Here is an 18209-nt window from a genome sequence, read left to right on the forward strand (position 1 = left end):
CAGAGCTCTCTCTTCCAAGTCCCCGTAAATACCCAGTGGCCGGGAGGATCACTTGGCATTCATCTTGGGTGGTGTGTGTCTTTTCCTTTTTTTTTTAAGATTTTATTTATTTTTTAGAGAGGGAAGGGAGGGAGAAAGAGAGAGAGAGAGAGAAACATCAATGTGTGGTTGCTGGGGGCCATGGCCTGCAACCCAGGCACGCACCCTGACTGGGAATCGAACCTGCGATACTTTGGTTCGCAGCCCGTGCTCAATCCACTGAGCTACGCCAGCCAGGGCTTGTCTTTTTCTTTAAATGGATCACAAACCCTTTGGCCGCAGAGGTTTTGTTCAGTGTCTCTCTGACATTGCTGGTTGTCTGGCCAGGGAGCTCTAAGACAGTACATTTCGGTCTCCTCCAACTGTTTCCAGGTTGGGAGTTCCAAAATGAAACGTCGTTAAGACCTCTCCTTGCCGGTGACCTGGCTTGCCCGTTTCTGGTGAGATCTAATGGGCGTGTCATTCCTGGTGGAATTTTATGCGGAAAAGAACTTTGTCATAGGCTCTGAAATTCTCCTAGCTGCTAAAATATTTCATCACAAATGAGAATTCCAGTGACTCCACATTAGTGATCAAGTACTGGAAACAGCAGGATTTTTAAGAACATGAGCAATTTAGCCTATTTTGTCCTAGGGTAGATGGAATTTCTAGAAAAGGTGAGGGAAGAGATAGTAGAAAAATATTTTTTATTTGATTCATCAAAAATTTTTGCCCAGAACTCACTTTTCTCTTGTTGGTGTTCCAGTAACATGCAGAGAAAGAGGGGGGGGGGCATGGCGGGGATGGGGGAAGAGAGAAAGGGAGAGTCAGCTCCACTTGCTCTGTGTCCCGGTTCCCTGCTCTGAAAAGGCAGCAGCTGGACTTTTTCAGTTTGCCATTCACGTGTGTCGTGTGTCCCTCCTGTCTCTGTGAGTACCATTGACTCACACACGACTGTGTACACAGTGGGGAATTGTGCTTCAAACTGTAAGTGTTTTTATAGAACAAATCAATATATTTACTTAATCTATCCTATACACGACACGGCTACACACTCAGACAAATTACGGTAGCTACTGTTGCTAGCTTGGGGGTGTTTCGGTCTGTGTCCCTCTGAAGCCACCTGCCAGCAGCAGGTGCTGAACTGTGAGCAGGCCTGGACCAATAGTAACGATCGAATGATCGGTTCTTGCAGTCTCGCCTCTCTGCAAGCCCTTCATGAGAGCGCAAGGAAAGTTCCATGTGAAGATCTACATTGAATTCAGTCCGGCATCCGTTTCAGTGAAAGAGCACAGAAAAGAAAAGGGTTTTTTAAAATAGAAAAGAATGCTGTGTTACCTGCCTACAAGAGACCACTTAACCGATGACACGGCCGGTTACCCCACAGCAGCCACTGCGGAGTGGGGGACGTCACAGGGCCTCTCTCCCAGCAGATACAACGCAACTCACAGACTGGTTTCCTAAGTACTCCCAGGCACTGGAGGGACTACAAACTGTTGTAACTTCCAAATTATAGCGATTGTCTCTTTTTAAAAAATGGAACTTCGGTAGTTTTTCTCTGAAGTCTCCAACAAGTAACTTTCCCTTTTCAGATAAACAAATAATTAGCAGCCAAGCCAATGAAAATACTGTTTGCTCTGAAATACACATGAGACGCCCACTCTGTTCCTGGCTTTTTGTCATCGCACTTCAGATATTCTCCTGACCGTGTTCTGGAAGACTCCGAAGTCCCGCAGCTGCCCTGCTCCGCTTTACCCAGACAGCAGCTTCCCTCGGAAGGTCGTTCTAACGCCCGTGACAGACTCTCTCCCGTGGAAAGGGCACGCCCGGCACAGCAGAGCTGTGCACTTAACTTCATGAGACTCTTGGGCAACCTCAACCCCAGCTAGCGCTCCTTGTTTCAAAACCGTCCCTCAATGGCAGTCTGACAAGGACTCACACCTTTGCCCACCTGCCCTGTGTCCCAATTGTCTGCTCTGAAGAGGCAGCAGCTGGACTTTTCCAGTTTGCCATTTACGTGTGTCGTGTGTCCCTCCTGTCTCTGTGAGTACCGTTGACTCACGCACGACTGTGTGCATAAGGTGTTTACTCCTGTTTGGTCAGCTGAGTTTCTGTTGAATGGGAGAGGGGTCAGGCGAAGGGAGTTATGTATAAATGGACATCTGTGTGCAAGGCATTGCCACTATGTATAGGTACCGAGATCTGGCAATTTGGAATAACTAGTGTTTTGACCAACTGCTGTAGGCTACTCCCGGTCCATGCACTGCCTTGTTCAATCCTCAGCAACCTCAGTGAGGCGAATACCGCTATTGTCCGAGAGATGCTGAGACACGGACCGCCTTTTGGTTGTTTGGTTATTATTTGGTTCCTGCAGACTGAAAGAAAAACGTGAAGTCATGTGTCTTGTTAAGTGATAGAGCCAGAACGAGATGCGGGATGGTAAGGTTTCAAACGCTGTGCTTCTCTCACTGAGTTCTGCCTACACATCTTGAGAATCATACAATGACCTGTTGGTATTTAATTACTGAATAATCAAGAGATAAGCAGATCTTACTTAATGAAATTACAGGGTGTTTGAGCATCCACTTCTTAGCTTATACATCACTTTGATTATCCATAGAGCTCGCTGCTCAGGGAGAAGCAGAGCGGAATAACCAGGTCTGGCAATGCAGCCCCCAAGGTTGAATTTCTCCTCCTGCAAGACTGGTCCTGGCAGCCCAGCTGTCAGAAGGCTTCTGGCTTTTATCTTTGGATGCATCTGCATTTCAACGCTTGTTCCTCTCTATTAGTTGAAAAAAAATCCTCCCTTTTTTCCCCTGTGTTACCTGTTTTATCATTTGCATTTCTCCCTCTGAGTAAACTCTTTTCCAGTCCCTAACCTCCCTGACAGAGGTACTGCATGCATATGTCACCCCCAGTTTCTGCCTGAGCCCCAGTTCCGGGTCTCTCTTACATGTGCTCATCACACAGTCTATGGGTCAGAATTCTAGGTCACTTTCCTCTTTGCTGGCTAGTGATTGCCGCTCTCTGTGCCCACCCTAATGTGACTTATGTCCTTCGTGATCCAAGTAAAAGAAGGCGGCAGGGGGAGGAAATTTGGGGGTGAGGGAGGTGCTGAACCTGGTTAGTGTAAGGAGAACTCAGTTGGACAGAAGAACTGGATGCTGTGTCAGACTGGTGGTTTAGGGAAATTAACAACGTGTGGAACACGTGGCTGTTTGTATTTCATCCATCTCTCCCTTTCCCTCCTTCTTTCCTCCTTCCTTCCCTCCACTCCTTCTTATGTCACTTCTAAAGGTGAGGTTTAATCACCTAAACATCAGGTAATACTATAGCTAGAATTTTTTTTAAAAATTTTTTATCGTTGTTCAATTATAGTTTTTCCCATTCCCCCCCGCATTACTCTCCCCTACCCTGCCCACCCCCTTCTCGCCCATTCAGTCCTTCTGCCCCCATGCCTGTTGACCTTGTCCGTGTGTCCTTTATACTTGTTCCTTGGCTTGACTCCCCGTTTTTTCCCTGTTATGCCCCTCCGCCTCCCTTCCGGTCACTGTCAGTTTGTTCTTTATTTCCATGTCTCTGGTTCTGTTTTGCTCAATTGTTGGTTTTGTTGATTAGGGTCACCTTACAGGTGAGATTGTTTGGCATTTGTCTTTCCCCACCTGGCTTATTTCACTGAGCATCATGCTCTCCAGGTAGAATTCTCAGCAGTTACTCAGTGTGATGATTTCACTTGTCAGTTGAGAAAACTAGGGTCCAGAAAAGGCGGGCAAGATGGCCAATATTTTCAGCCAGGACGACTTTCCAGGGCTCCTCATGTTCAGGGGACAAGTCAGCAGTGCCTCCGTGGGCTGATTTCACTTAAATGTCCGTTCTCTGTGACAGAGTCAGCCAATGGACGCCTCTTCTTTCATCCCAAGGGCAGGGTGCCGGAAGCAGGGTGTAGCAGAATTTAGAACAGCAGAGTCACTGTATTGTGGTACCTGGACACACCGTGGGCCCCCTGGAAGTGGAGATGCGTCATCATCAGACAACAGAGGGGACACCCAGACTCCTCGGAGCCCGGGGCTCGGGAGCTTGGGAAGAGAGGCGCCCGAGCCGTTCCCCTCACCGAGGGGAACCATTTAGTAAACTGGCACTGAAGACTTTTCGAGTCCCCTAAAAAGTCTGTCAGTCCAAATATGCTTCTCAAGGTGTTTGGCCCAGACCCAGGGGACAACAGTGGTGCTCTAATTCAGGGAAAATTAGGGAATAATAATTCAAAAATTGCTATTTTTCTGTAGCCATGTAGAAAGCCAAGAACACATTTCCTTTACTCCCCTGCATTTTTGTGTTGGCAGTAGTGAGGTTAAATGAGGTTTCTTGTCTGTCTTTTAAATATGTGGGTATTCCCATTGGAAGTCTGCCCAGGTGTTACAGAGATTTACCAGCTTTGCTGTCTTGCTAAATACGGCTCACCGCCGGGGGTAAGTAAGGTCGCCATGCGAGAGCCGAACTCGTGCAGCGAGGTGAAACGAACGCAGCTCACTGGGTCCCGTGTGTGCGTGAGTGTGCGTGTGCAAGGACTGACAAAGCCGTGTCGTTATTCTGAAAATAAATACAATATGTATAGAATGTACTTAAAATTTTTTTGTTTGGTGGTCCAACGGATTTGAGGGAAAAACTAGTTATTTCCAAGTTAGTTTTCCTTTCTGAAAATTAAAAAATTAGTGATTTCATTAAACAAGCTTTAAAATAAAAGCATTAGGGTATATTAAGGCATGTTTATGTTCTTAAAACTCTCAAAACAGAAACAGTTTGATCCACGACATTTTTTAAAAGGAAGTGACAAGGATTTTCTGGCACTGTCTTAGTGAAGGGGTCTGGGGAATCTGAACCCTCGGCAGCCCCTCCCCCGCATTTCCGGGGGGCAGGTGCTACCGGGGATACCTGTCCGACATGGTCCTATCGCGTGACTGTGTCTGTGCCAACACACAGCCCTCCAACGCATTCAAATAATTGATGGCTTGAATTTGTATACTTATATTAAAATCATTCCCTGGCTGGCATAGCTCAGTGGATTGAGTGCGGGCTGCGAACCAAAGCATTGCAGGTTCGATTCCCAGTCAGGGCACATGCCTGGGTTGCAGGCCACGGCCCCCAGCAACCGCACATTGATGTTTCTCTCTCTCTCTTTCTCCCTCCCTTCCCGCTCTGAAGAAATAAATAAATAAAATCTTTTAAAAAATTCTTGCTAGTGTAAAAAAGAGTTAAAATTTAAAAAAACTCATTTAACTACATTTTTTAAAGAACATTAATGTGTGCTGAGTGGAGTACCAAGACATAAAAAATAATTCATGGAAAAAAAAGTCAATTCCAGGAAAAGTTCTTAAGCAAAACCCGTATTTTGGCTTCAGAACATACATTATAATGAAATATTTTGAAGTCATTGAGGTAGGTAGATTAAAGAATACATGGCTAATTGGAAGTCAACAGCGAACTGAAACCCTCTATTATTTACTTTTACTCTCTGAGGTATTTGCGGCTCCAGTGGAAAAATGACTGATCACACTAATACCCACAGGCAGCCAAGTAACCCTGTTGCTGGTCCGTGGTCAGGCTCAGTTGAGAACTCTCATCAGTCATTCAGGTCTGCACGTGAGGATTCCTTCCTCCTCAGCTTCTTTTCCTTTTCGGTCCTGAGCATGTTAAGGTTTTTAACATTTTAGAACAGTTGGGACCAAGTTCACAATGCACGGTTTTATTTAATGTGGTGGGAAATTTGGCTAATGTATTTCATGGGGTGAGTTTTTGAACGAATGTGGGCAAAAAATCTTCTAAAGTAAAACAAACAAACAAACAAGCAATTCTGTTAGAGTCTGCCTGAAACTACAGAAGCCACCCCAAGATGTGGAATCTTAGAGTGTGCAAAGGTTGAAGAATACAATACATTTTCTTCGTTGAAACAAGAACATGCGCTGTTTCCTGAGAACCCCTGTGCTGAGGGTGGGCGAGACGCAGGTGTCCATGGCTTTCGAGGTCCAGGTCCTCTTTGCGGCTTTGCGGCAGCCTTGTGCTGAGAACACGCACTGACAATAATGTGTGCTAGGGCTCATCCGGCCGCCCTGCGCCTACATTCGCAGATGAATTCTATCTGGGGTCGGATTTCACTGCCCTGTGACTCGGTGCAGACATAGGCATGCGAACATAGGCATGCGAACATATGCACGCATGATTCTCTACATCCTGTTTGTGACCGCGGTGTCAGGGCACAGGTGGTTTCAGAGGATCCTCTCCTTTTTCGAAGTGAACCGCACTATGGGCTGAGGGACACCCATCGTAATTGTCGTAGCATCCCTTGGGAGTGTTCTTCTAGGAAGTCGCTGTGGTTTACACCAGTTTCTACAGATGAAGGAGAAAAGTTTGGCTACCAGTCCCTTTTTGGGTGACTTTGAGACAATGCCAGAAGAGTTAGAATTACTAAATTCTCATTAAATTGACCTCCTCCTTAAGGAAAAAATGACAATTTATAATTGGTATCATAATTTTGGGGGGAAACAATATTTTTGTGCAAATAAAATTAGTATACATCCTTTTTTAGGTAACTGATCCTTAAAAAACCCTAATTCAGTGAAGGTCCTGATTCAGTGAAGGTTTATTTTTAGATACTATTATTCATTAGGGGCATGGCTTATTAATTTAATGTTAACTATTAGGCACTTCACATAACCCATTTAAATTTTATTTTCTGTTCTATGTAGTAAATTAAGGAATATGTCCTCAAAGACAATAGTTGATTCATTTGATATGAACCTCGGAGGCTGTTCTATTTTTATAATAAGAATAAAAAACAGAGATAGGTGTATGAATGTGCCACAGTCTGAAATTCGTGAAGAATTTAACATTTAATATACTAACTCTCAGGAGAGACAGAGTCCTTTGATGTCAAGGTGCTTTACCTTGTGAGTTCTCTCCTAATTTATCAGTACAGTTGAGTCCTAAATATAATATCCATCATATGTGAGTCATCATTGCAGACGAAATGAAATTTATATTCTACAGTTTAAGAATGACTCCCTTAACCAAAATTTGATGCCACGTTTTCCTTTCTCCCTGATGCTCGGAAATAACTGGCGGGTCGAGGTGGTCAAGCATCACATCGCCCTGCCACGTGAGATCAACTGACGGCATGACCAGCTCTCACCAGCTATTTGCACGATCTTCTCTTCACTAAAGAGCGAGTGTGCCCAGCAATGCACCAGCAACTCACCTGTGACTTTGGGGAGATTATTATACCAGTTGAGAGAATTAAACTGTGCCTATGGTTATTCAGTCACTTACTGAAATGTATATTTTGAGTGCTATACCCTTCTTGAAATAGATTTTGCTAAGATATTTTTCATTAAGTTTTTTTTAAAAATTTAAAGTGCTGCTATCTTATCATTTTCAGTAAAATGTTGCTTTTGACTGTTTAATTATTAAAAAAACCCAAGAAAATTGAAGGATAGAAAAATACAGGGTGGGGCAAAAGTAGGTTTACAGTTGTTTGTAATTAATAAGTAACAATGCAAGAATAAACTTTTTAGTTTTTTAAATTTTATATTTATTTTTAGAGAGGGAGGGGAGAAAGAGAGAGAGAGAGAGACATCAATGTGCGGTTGCTGGGGGCCATGGCCTGCAACCCAGGCATGTGCCCTGGCTGGGAATCGAACCTGCGACACTTTGGTTTGCAGCCTGCGCTCAATCCACTGAGCTACGCCAGCCAGGGCTAAGAATAAACTCCTGTATTTTGTGTACCCACTACTGTAAACCTAATCTCGCCCATCTTGTCTGTGTAAGTGGAAGAATTACCATACCCATCCAACTGGTGATTTCTCTGTGATGATTGACTGATAACATTTTCTAAGGGTAGACTAGACAATGTCAAGGGTGAAGGACACAGAAGCTGCAGTGTGTCAAAGGTGTGCTCAGGGTACCCATGAGCGTGCAGACATACAGGTCATGGAACTGTCCTGTTTAGATAATTTGCCTCCATGCCAATTTATTACTTAAAGGACCTTAGCTATGAAGTCACTTTTCTCTTTTAAGTGTTGACACTTGCAACCATTGAGTAAATAAGAATTACTAAAGTAAAGAGAATGCCAAAATCCGTTGAAATAGCACCACCAGCCCTAAGAAACATGTATTCCCATACACCTGGTGGTTGAAACTCTCCAGAGCCCACACGTAGGACAGGTGAACCCTCACCATTTTTAGGGTGTACGACCTCAGGTCCCACCACCGCCTCATCAGTCTAAATCACTGGAAATTGCGTTTATTCCAGAGCAGCAGGGGCATTGCGGCTCAGGACCCGGATGTTGTCCCACGCTGCAGGTTGAGTCCGTCAGCGTGGGGCAGGGAGTCCAGCCGGAGTCCAAGCCGTGAGTTCATTGGCATGAGGGTGGGGAGGGGCTGTTGGCAGCTACCCTTTGGTCAGCAGGCGAGTTTCGGGCTTCTGCAAACCAGGCATTTGTGGGAAATCAGCCTCGGCTTTAAGTTCTGTGCTTCTGAGGGTGCCTGTGTGAGGTTCTTCCTTTCGCATCCTCCCGTTCCATTTTAGATGGGCATCCTTTCGCATCCTCTTCCCGTCCGGGCCACTGGTCAGCACTTTGTCCGCGACAGACCCATGTAAAGATAGCCCAGTGCCTTTCAGGAGCATGACCTCGACACCATGTCCGCTCTCCAGCCCCCACGATGCACCGCTGCACGCACCCTGCGGATGTCTCCTGACTTACGTTCACTGCACTCAGCCTTGTCTCTGTCTAGTGCCTCAGACGTGGAGTGCTCCTCCTCCAGCCAGGTCCCCGCCCGTAGCCCGTGTGTTTCTCCCATAGTCCGCTGGGCCCCGCAGCCGACTTTCACCGCAGACGCATCATCTCCCCGGTGCACTGTCCTCTCTCTCAGTCCCACACCCTGAACTCAAGCAGGTCCCAGGGCTGAACGCGGCCTCTGCGGCGAGTCACGCAGCCCGGCCTCCCACTGCCGGTGCCCACACCGGAGGGGAGGAGCCTGTCCGGGGCAGGCCTTCCTATTGGCCCTCTCCGATCTTTCCCGAGACCTCATTCTGCTTCCTTTTCCCTAAAAGCTCCCCCCTGAACTGCTGCTATGGTTGCCTCTACACTAGCTTGGTTTTCTTCGGCCTTAAACAAACCAAAATCAACCATCGCTCTGTCCTCACACAAATGGCCCTCCGTGCTGTGGCCAGATCTCAGTTACAACCAAAGTATTTGTATCAGGTGTGAGATAAATGAGACGATTCAGGAGAGAACTCAGCAAGCCCTTCAAATAGCACACACTCGGGTTAATGTTAGTAGCTACTTATTTGCATTGTTTGCAGTCATAGAGAAAAGGCAGGGTTTTAGGTGCAGGGAGCTATGAAGGCCTAATCTGGCCCCCCCGGGAAGGCAGTGAGGAGGCCTTCCTGGAGGGAGTGGCCTTTGACTTGAATCTGTAAGGATGAGCAGGAAGAGTCACATCTCTTTCTGTTACTCTCCTCTCTTCCTCCTCCTTCCACTTTTAAGGACCTGTGTGGTCATATCCATCTGGGGAGTCCGGGGCAGTCTCCCTAATTTACGGCCTGTTGATCAGTGACCTTACTTCCAGCTATAACCTTGATTCCTCGTACCACCACATGTTAGGTTACTTATATGTTCTCTCGTCCAGGGAATTGGAAATGGAAATCTTTGTGGGGGTTATACGGCCTTCCTCAACTTCCCCTTTGTTGTGTGGGTCTCAGCCTTGAAGTTGTTGGCAGGGTCGTGGCTCTAAAGAGGACCACCCCCTCCCCATCTGTGGTCTGCACCTTTCAGGTCACATTCCAGAGGAATGGGGTCGAAAAATGATAAGGACCTCTTGTCAACTGCCAGTAGCATATTTACCATCTAGCTTCTCAAAGGCGGCAAACGCCACCCTAGAGAGGTACTTTATTTCGTGTAAATTCCTCTTTCCCCACAATGGGAAGTTATCTCATTTGTTCTATTTTATGGCTGCGCTATTTGAAAACCAAAACCAAAACTGAAACCATCATGTTCGCCCCCTCCTTGCCCCAGCTTTGTTCCATAGATATGTAACTCAAAGATTACTTTCTTTTTATTTATTTATTTATTCTTTTAGAGAGGGAAGGGAGGGAGAGAGAGAGAGAGGAGGGAGAGAGAGAAACATCAATGTGCAGTTGCTGGGGGCCATGGCCTGCAACCCAGGCATGTACCCTGACTGGGAATCGAACCTGCGATGCCTGGTTCTCAGTCCACGCTCAATCCACTGAGCTACGCCAGCCAGGTCAAAGATTACTTTCAATTTATCCTTCTGCCTGATGTGATGTAACTTCCCTCCCTCCGAAATATGAACGTATTGTTTTTGTGTGTGTGTGCGTGTCTATGACCTAAGGCTCAGGAAACCCGACTGTAGACTAGCACCCGTTTCACTTCCCCTTGTGTCTGCTCTTTTTTGTTGTTAGCGAGTTCTGGCCATGGCGAAACACTCCCCTCGATGGCTTCAGTCCTTGCCATCTTTGTTGCGGGGTCTTGGAGGGACCATGGTGTAGGAGACAGAAGCATGACCAAAGGGAGAAGGAGAAGGAGAAGGGACTTCTTTCCGGTGTGTCCCTGGAGACAGGACCTGTGAGGGTGACTGAGTAGGGCTCAGCCCGGCCTCACTCCTGAGCTGGTTGACGACTCGGAGCCTGATGATGATGCAGGAAAACGTGACTTTGCGCCCGCGCCTTGCTGTTCAGGTGAACTCTGACCCTGACCGGCCACTGGGAGCTTATCGGGACCACAGCACTTCTGTTTTCCATTTGTCAGCTTGAAGACGGGGCCAGTTTTTCGGGATAACTTCGAGTTTTAAAATCAGTGACTTCCATGTCTTGCTTCTCCCCTGTTTATTCAGTAGTTCTGTGTACATTGAATTATGAGACTACATTTATACGTAAACTTATATTTAAATGTGAACACAAATAATAAAGTTGGGTTTAAAAAACATGCCTTTAATGGGCGGGGCTACTTCGGGAAGTTGGAAGTCCTGATGGCACAGTGAGGGCATCTGCAGAACCATAGGGGCCACGCCCCTTAGTCCCTCCCAGGAGGGGGCGCCAGCAGGAGAGGGGGCGCACGTAGCACAGATGGCACTTTTAATTAACTGCATTATTTTTGCTTTGTGGGTCTTTCATCTCAGAATAACAGAAATATATTACCTTTTTTTGCTCTCTCTCTTTTTTTTTTTTTTAAGAGCAAACCTGTCTGGTTTGACCTCAGCCCTGTTGCTTTAATCGCGTGGCTGTAGCCAAGTTAGCTTCTCTCGGCCTCCGTCATTGCAGTGGGGGTAGTAACAGCATGGCCTTACGGAGCGTTGGGAGAACTGAGTGAGCGCGCGCCCGGAATGCACTGAGAACAAACACTACCCAGGAAAAGCAGACGTTCAGGCCTGCTGAGCTTTTACGCTGCAGGAGTCACGCAGTTTCCAAACCTGGCTTGGAGACGCTCACACTGTGGGGTGTTCTCCTCCTCACCCCTCTTATCGGATGCCTCTTACCCCTGGATCGTCTTATTACCCAGTGTCCCTCCCGTGCATTTATTTTACAAAAGTAAGATAAAATAAAAGAGAAACACGGGAGCGACGTTGAGAACACTCTGAAAGGGGATGACCAGGTGCAGTTTTTTTTCTCGGTGGCAACAAAGAAGGAAGACTTTGTGCTCCACGTTAGGTCCACACACTTTAGATATTTTACTGTCGAGCCTGCATCACCCACTGGCCAGTTTGTGCTCATGGCCAGGAAGAGACCTGCTGTCGCTGCCCGGGATGAGCTGGCGCCTGGTGTTGGCGTCCCTGACAGCCTCCCACGAGACCCAGAGGACAGGCCTTGGACCCCACGCACTTGGGTGTCCAGTGGGGCCTGTTGATGCCATTGGGCTTCTCGGGACCCCAAGGTGGGTCATCTGAAAGGAGGGACAGGCACAAAGAGTAGCAGTGGAAGCAACTGAATTTTTCCTATCACACCAGTGAGAGCAAGGTCCCTGCTTCCAGGGTTACATCAGCTTGACTTGACTGTAGCGGTCCGCAGTGGGCCAGGTTCGTGAGCCTCCGCGCTGCCGTGGTGACACGGCTGAGTTCAAACCCCATGAGAAGCTGGATACTTCCCACCAGCCCGCTCCTTGAATAGTGTGATTTTCAGCGTTTCTAACTTTAATATCACTTCCGACAAAGATATTGTTTTCTTAATTTTTAGATTCCCCCCCCCCAATTTAGTTCAAAGAGAGATCGCTTCATCTTTCTAAGGATATTTAAGGAAACTAGATCTTAGACATAAGAAAAAAATAAGAAAGATGCCTTATAAGATAAAGTTTGTAGTGTCAGAAAGATTCTTCTAGAACTCATAATTTGCACATTAGTTGTCATTTTAAATGTAGCTAGAAAGTTATGTTAATTACATTTTAAATGATTATTTTTCTCCGTATGAAGATGTGTTGTTTAGGGACTGCAGGGAAAATCTTTTGTAAAATTACAAGTTATTTATTATGTAAATAATCATTGCAATGTACCTATGGTAGGCCTATAATTTTATTTTTTCTGCATTCCTGTATTCCTGTATTCTGTATTAAATGTATTCCTATGTGGATACATTTTAAGTTATAAGATTCTTTGCAAGTTGAAAATATGATAATTTGTGGAACTAATTTTACGTACATTTAACCAAATGCAATATGGTGTGGCACAGCTACGTCTCCACCCTGATGTTTTCAGCTGATAGCTACCTCCAAGGTCCTGCATGGAAGCTGCATCCGCTGTTACGCTTTCTGCATCAGCTGTGCCAGAAGAACTTCTGACCTGTAGCAATTTTTGCACATAGCATTCATGTTGCTGTAATTCCCATGCATGTTTTTCCCATATGTTAGAGTATAATAACATTGGAAGAGAGAATAATTTTATTTGTTTTATGCGTCTCCCACAATACTCTGATTGTCCTAGGATGTTAATAGCATTTGTCAATTACGTATCTTTGAGATGAGAGTTAAGTGCTCGTCAGTCAAGAGTTTGCTGAACCTGCAACCCAGCTGAAATAAGGGTGTAGGCTCAGGGTGGGAATATTGTGGATGTGGATAATATCAGAGATTCATTTGAGACAAAAACATGCGAAGACATTATTTGTAACATTAGTACTTTAAATAGAAGAACAAAGGCCTTAGCATATTTTCTTGGGGGCGGGAGAAGCGAAGGATTCGGTTTAGGATGATTCAAGAATCTGGAAGATGGACTAATTGGGCAACTGGGGAGAATTTTTTCAGGATGTAAGAGCTATGTATCCTTCTGGCATCATAAATACATAGAAAACATTAATTTTATTGTCTAATGACATTGTCAAATGGCATATTACATTTAATGATCAGTTGTAAGCTGTTTCATTATGCATATGCTACTGTCTATTTATCTTAAATTGACATTATACCAATTTTTGATATTGTAAAAGCACACCTTCAATATATTTCTTATAAATACTTTTTTTCCCAGAAACTCCACTTAATGGTTTTTAAACCACGACTTAGAATGTAGTTTCTCAAGGCTAAATGTTAGCAGTCAACAATGACAGGTATCTTAAATCAATCATGTTAACATTTTCGATCCCATAGTTTTTTTTTTCTGAAAGAGAAGAAAGCTTTGCAAGTCTATTTCTGGAGGGCACTATTTCTGTCAGTAGCACACAAAACCATTTTTTTCTCTCTTCTGTTGGTTTTAGTTCTCTGACAAAATGACCAAACTTACGCAGTAAAGACAAAAATAAAGGGAGTTGGGAGGCGGCTGTGTCGGCTGGCGCGAGGACCATATGAGCAGTGGGGTTTGGGGAGTAGGGAATGCGTCTTCCCCGAGAAGACGATTCCCTAGTCAGCCCCGGGGGTGGTGTTAAAGGAGACTTTCTTAATGACATCCGGATTTTGGAACTGCAACGCATGGGCTGTTGTGCTTCTTACTAAGTTGTAAGGGGAAGGAGAGGAGAAATTGTTTGGGGAGAAGACAATGAGTTGATTTCTAAATGTTTTGAAGCTGAGATTCTTGTGGGAAATTTGACTAGAGACCTTTATGTACCTAATGACTATTATGCCCATGGAAATGTCTTAAAGCTAATAAGTTCCTATCATCAACCTCCCAAGCACGGATTTCTGTGCGCTAAAAATATTTAGCACAACATGCTGCAGCTGTGGCTAATGCAGGTGTATGCTCAGATGTTATTTTTCAGTAAGGCCTTTCCTGACTACTTTTGTATTAAAAAGAAAGAAAAAGAAAGAAAGAAAGAAAGAGAGAGAGAAAGAGAGAAAAGAACAGCTCTCCCACTTATCTCCACTCCACGTATTCTGTTTTCTGCACTTTTTCTTCATGGCACCAATCATGACTGGACATTTTATATATTAATTTATTTTTATACCTCCTCCTCACTCCCACTCCAGTGCATAGCCCCTTCAGGAAGGCCAGGATTCGAGGCCAGCACTGTATCCCCAACAGCTCAGCCTGCCAGACACAACCGGTGCTCGTAAGTTTGTTGACTGAATTAGTGAATACTGAGTCAGTTATTAGCTCTTAAAATTCTTTATTAATAACTTTTATTAATAATACAGTGACATCATTTCACCATTAAAAGAGAATAAACATGTCTCTCCAATTAAAAAAGTAGTATGTTTATGTCACCCTTGGTCTGGGCTCTACATGAGCTGAAATGCAGCACTTTGTACATCCACACACAAAAATGACACAGCCCTCTGTTCTTGTGAGAAAATACAGATATTTTGCAATAAATGAAAGCTTAATATGTTAGCCCGGAGTAGACTGCAGGACGTCCAAGTGCATTATCTTTAAAGTATTTTGAGCACTCCTGACAGAATGAAGGTTTAAGGCCAAGAAATGGCCAAAATAGGTAGATACCACAGGGAGAATATTAAACTCCATTGAGAAGTCCTTCCAAGTTTTTCCCAATTCTTTGATTACCTACTCCATTCTTTTTGGTTAAGGTCTGATTTGAAGTCCACTATTACAATGGAAGTCCCTCTGGAAGGGTGTGTATTTGTCACTAATCCTTCAACATTAATTGGTTCTCAAAGCAATTCCTACATTGCGGAGCCTCCAGGAGAAAGACAGCAACAGACATCATGCCCACAGGTGAAGGGAGGGGAGAGCTGAGGGTCAGTCGCGGCTTCGGAAATCCGCAGGCTTCTCTTCTGATTGCGTGCAACCCCTCAGTGCCTAACGAGGACGGACGTGCGTGCTTTCGAATGTGTTTGTAAGTAATATGCAAATGGCTGTAACTGGTACTGGCTTTCCAATTAGGATGTTTGCTATAATTGATAATAGATATCCTGAAGTAGGGCAGGTGAGCTGTTGCTTGATTCAGCGACTCAAATTGTCATCAAGCATCCTGGTTGTTTTATGTCACCTTTCACCACTCTTAGTGTGTCTGCATGGGTCTCCAGTGCAGCCTGCACTACTAGGTCACAACACGGTGCAGAAATTCCAGGTAGTAAAGTGACTAGAAAATGAGAGCAAAGCAGCTTGTCTGTTCTCCTTTTAGAAAACACTGGAAATCAGAGGTACTTAATCACATCAGTGACAGTATATGGAAGAAGTTGAAGATGTGAAATACACAAGAAGCTCTCTGCACTGTTTTATTCAACAATGCAAACGTATCAAACATGTCCATTATCAAGGGAGCCAGACTCTCATAATCCCCATCGATGCTAATACTAAGAGTGTAAAATGTGAGCTTGCCAGAAGAAATAAAAGACACTTGTTGCAAGGACAGGTTGTCACACACGAATTTAAATTTCCTCCAGCATTTTTTACACAGTAAGTGTCCTTGTATATTCGTGCTAAAAACATTAAATAACTCTAATATAAGGGTAATGGAAGCTCAGAGAATTTCCTTCCAATTTGTCTTTTGATCTCTGAATATTTATGACTCAAAGTTTTAATTTTTAAAAATGAAAACAATCACAATGTAAGATGTTTCATGTTTTGTTTATAGCTAGGCTAGTTCAACTATTGAGTGTCTAATTTCGGGGGCAAAGTACGTAGGGATAAATGTCAGTTAATGACCTAAGTGATGCGTTAGAAAGGCCAGACGGTCTCTATATCTTCCGTGTAAACCATGATAAAAAAAAACAGATGACCTTATCTCCATTTTAATTATTGCTCCACTAAAGTTTCTTTTCCAACTGCTAAGCTAGCATGCCGGTGAAAAGACTGTTGCTGAAAGTCTTTTAATAATAGATTAGCCTTCCTGCTAAACATGGAGACCGATGAAAAATGAATGTGTCAGTGGATTCTGTGATCTAGACAGCATGGAATCTAGGAGAATGTAAAATGAGGCAATAAAAATAATCTGTATGTGGGGAACTAGAGAAAGAGGGAGGGAAGGGAGAGAGGGAGAAAAGGGATCTCTGATTGAGTTAAATGTGGGTAAAACAGGTTTATGTAGTCACATAATTCAAAATATAATATCATTTTGATAATTAAAAATAGTGATAGAACTTCTTCAATTGCACTAATATTTTATAGCACAATTTTTGGTGATTTATTTAGCAATTACCTGCAAATTCCATAGTCAGTGGGTTCCCACTAGTCAAATCTTTCTTGAAAGCCTGGTAGTTAAGCTTGATTTGCCCATCAACTTATATAAATGTCATTCTCCTCTCTGTATGTTAAAATGTACTAGCATAAAATGCGTTATAATCCTGGCCCCACAGCAAGTAATAATGATAATTAGGCCCACATAATCCACTTGAAAAAATATAGATCGATAGAAATTGTACTTGCTATTCCTAAGCTTTAATTAACCATATTAAGACGTTAGAAATAGTTATATCTGTTCAAAAACTGAACATTAGAATTGTATGAGAATAGGCAAAGACTGCAAAATGTAGACAAATCTTCTAGTACTAAAGAACCTTATAATGAGGAGTTTTTATTTCTGTTGTAAAATATTAACAACCAGAACAAAAATATGAGATTTAATCAAATAAATAGGTGAGTGGATAAAACAACCATAGGACATTTACGCAATGGAATACTACTTAGCCAAAAAAAAAGAGAAAATTTTTCCCTTTGTGACAGTATGGAAGGACCTGGAGAATGTATGCTAAGTGAAATCAGCCAGGCAGAGAAAGACACACACCATATGGTTTCACTCATATGTGGACGCCCATGAACAAATTTAACTAACAAGTGTAGTGGGGACAGACTCGTAGATGGAGAGCAGGAAGGCAGCCCAGGGCCAGGGTGGGGAGGGGAGGGGTGCAGGGATGAGCACAAAGGAAAAGGACTCAGGGACACGGACAACAGCGCGGTGATTGCTGGGGGAAAGGGTATAAGGGGACTAAAAGGCAATGTAAAAAAATAATTTTCTAAAACAAAATTAAAATTAAAAAATTTGTAATAAAAAATGCAGTGCTAAACATGGCAAAACGCTGTGCACTGAGGTTTCAAAGTGTGAACTCACAGAAGTCTTGAGGTTTCACATACCAACCAGACTTCCAGCCTTACATAAGTCTTAGCAACATCTCTGAAGTTCCTAAATTCGTTTTTTACAGCACAAATCCATCTTTCCCCATGGGCAGAGCTTCAAAATTACATAATTTAAAAATAAAGCTACTTGAAATAATGAACTTCATGTTTTTCAATAAAACATTTCTTTGTCACGAGTCATCTCAGATTTTGAAGTGTCCTTTGAAATGCAATGGCACTTTAAAAGTTTTTGTTTTTGCTTATCACTTTACTGGAAAGTAGAGTACTTAATATGACTAGTTTTAAAAACGAATAACAATAAAACAATGACTAACAATTAATTAGTGCTTACTCGGTGCCAGAAAAACCTTCTAAACTACACCTAGGACATCATTTAATCCTCACGACGACGGAGAGACACTGTTAACGTGCCTGTTAACTGATGAAGGAACTGAGGCAGGGAGGGTCATTTCGGGACCAGTGCTATTTCGGTCTAATTTTCTCTGCCTTTCCCAGCTTTTGTTCTTTATAATTCTAAAAAGCGAAGGTGCCACCGAGGTCTGGTGCCTTTCCTAGACCGTCCAGGGAAGCCTGGCTTGTGTTCATGATACGGTGCAGTTTGTTAAGGTAAAACGTTAACTAAAGATCGGATATTTTTCAGAAGACAGTTTGGTTTGAAGTGTAATTTGCAA

At 43.8% G+C, this 18209-nt stretch overlaps 1 protein-coding gene across 1 annotated transcript in view; it reads left to right on the forward strand.

Annotated features, from left to right (window-relative positions):
• HCN1 (hyperpolarization activated cyclic nucleotide gated potassium channel 1) overlaps window positions 1-18209 on the forward strand; it is a 319381-nt gene that overhangs the window by 85576 nt on the left and 215596 nt on the right. The window lies entirely within an intron of this gene.

The sequence above is a fragment of the Phyllostomus hastatus genome, unplaced genomic scaffold (genome assembly GCF_019186645.2).
Source record: "Phyllostomus hastatus isolate PE091 unplaced genomic scaffold, TTU_PhHast_1.1 phas_contig_329, whole genome shotgun sequence".
Classification (NCBI taxonomy): domain Eukaryota; kingdom Metazoa; phylum Chordata; class Mammalia; order Chiroptera; family Phyllostomidae; genus Phyllostomus; species Phyllostomus hastatus.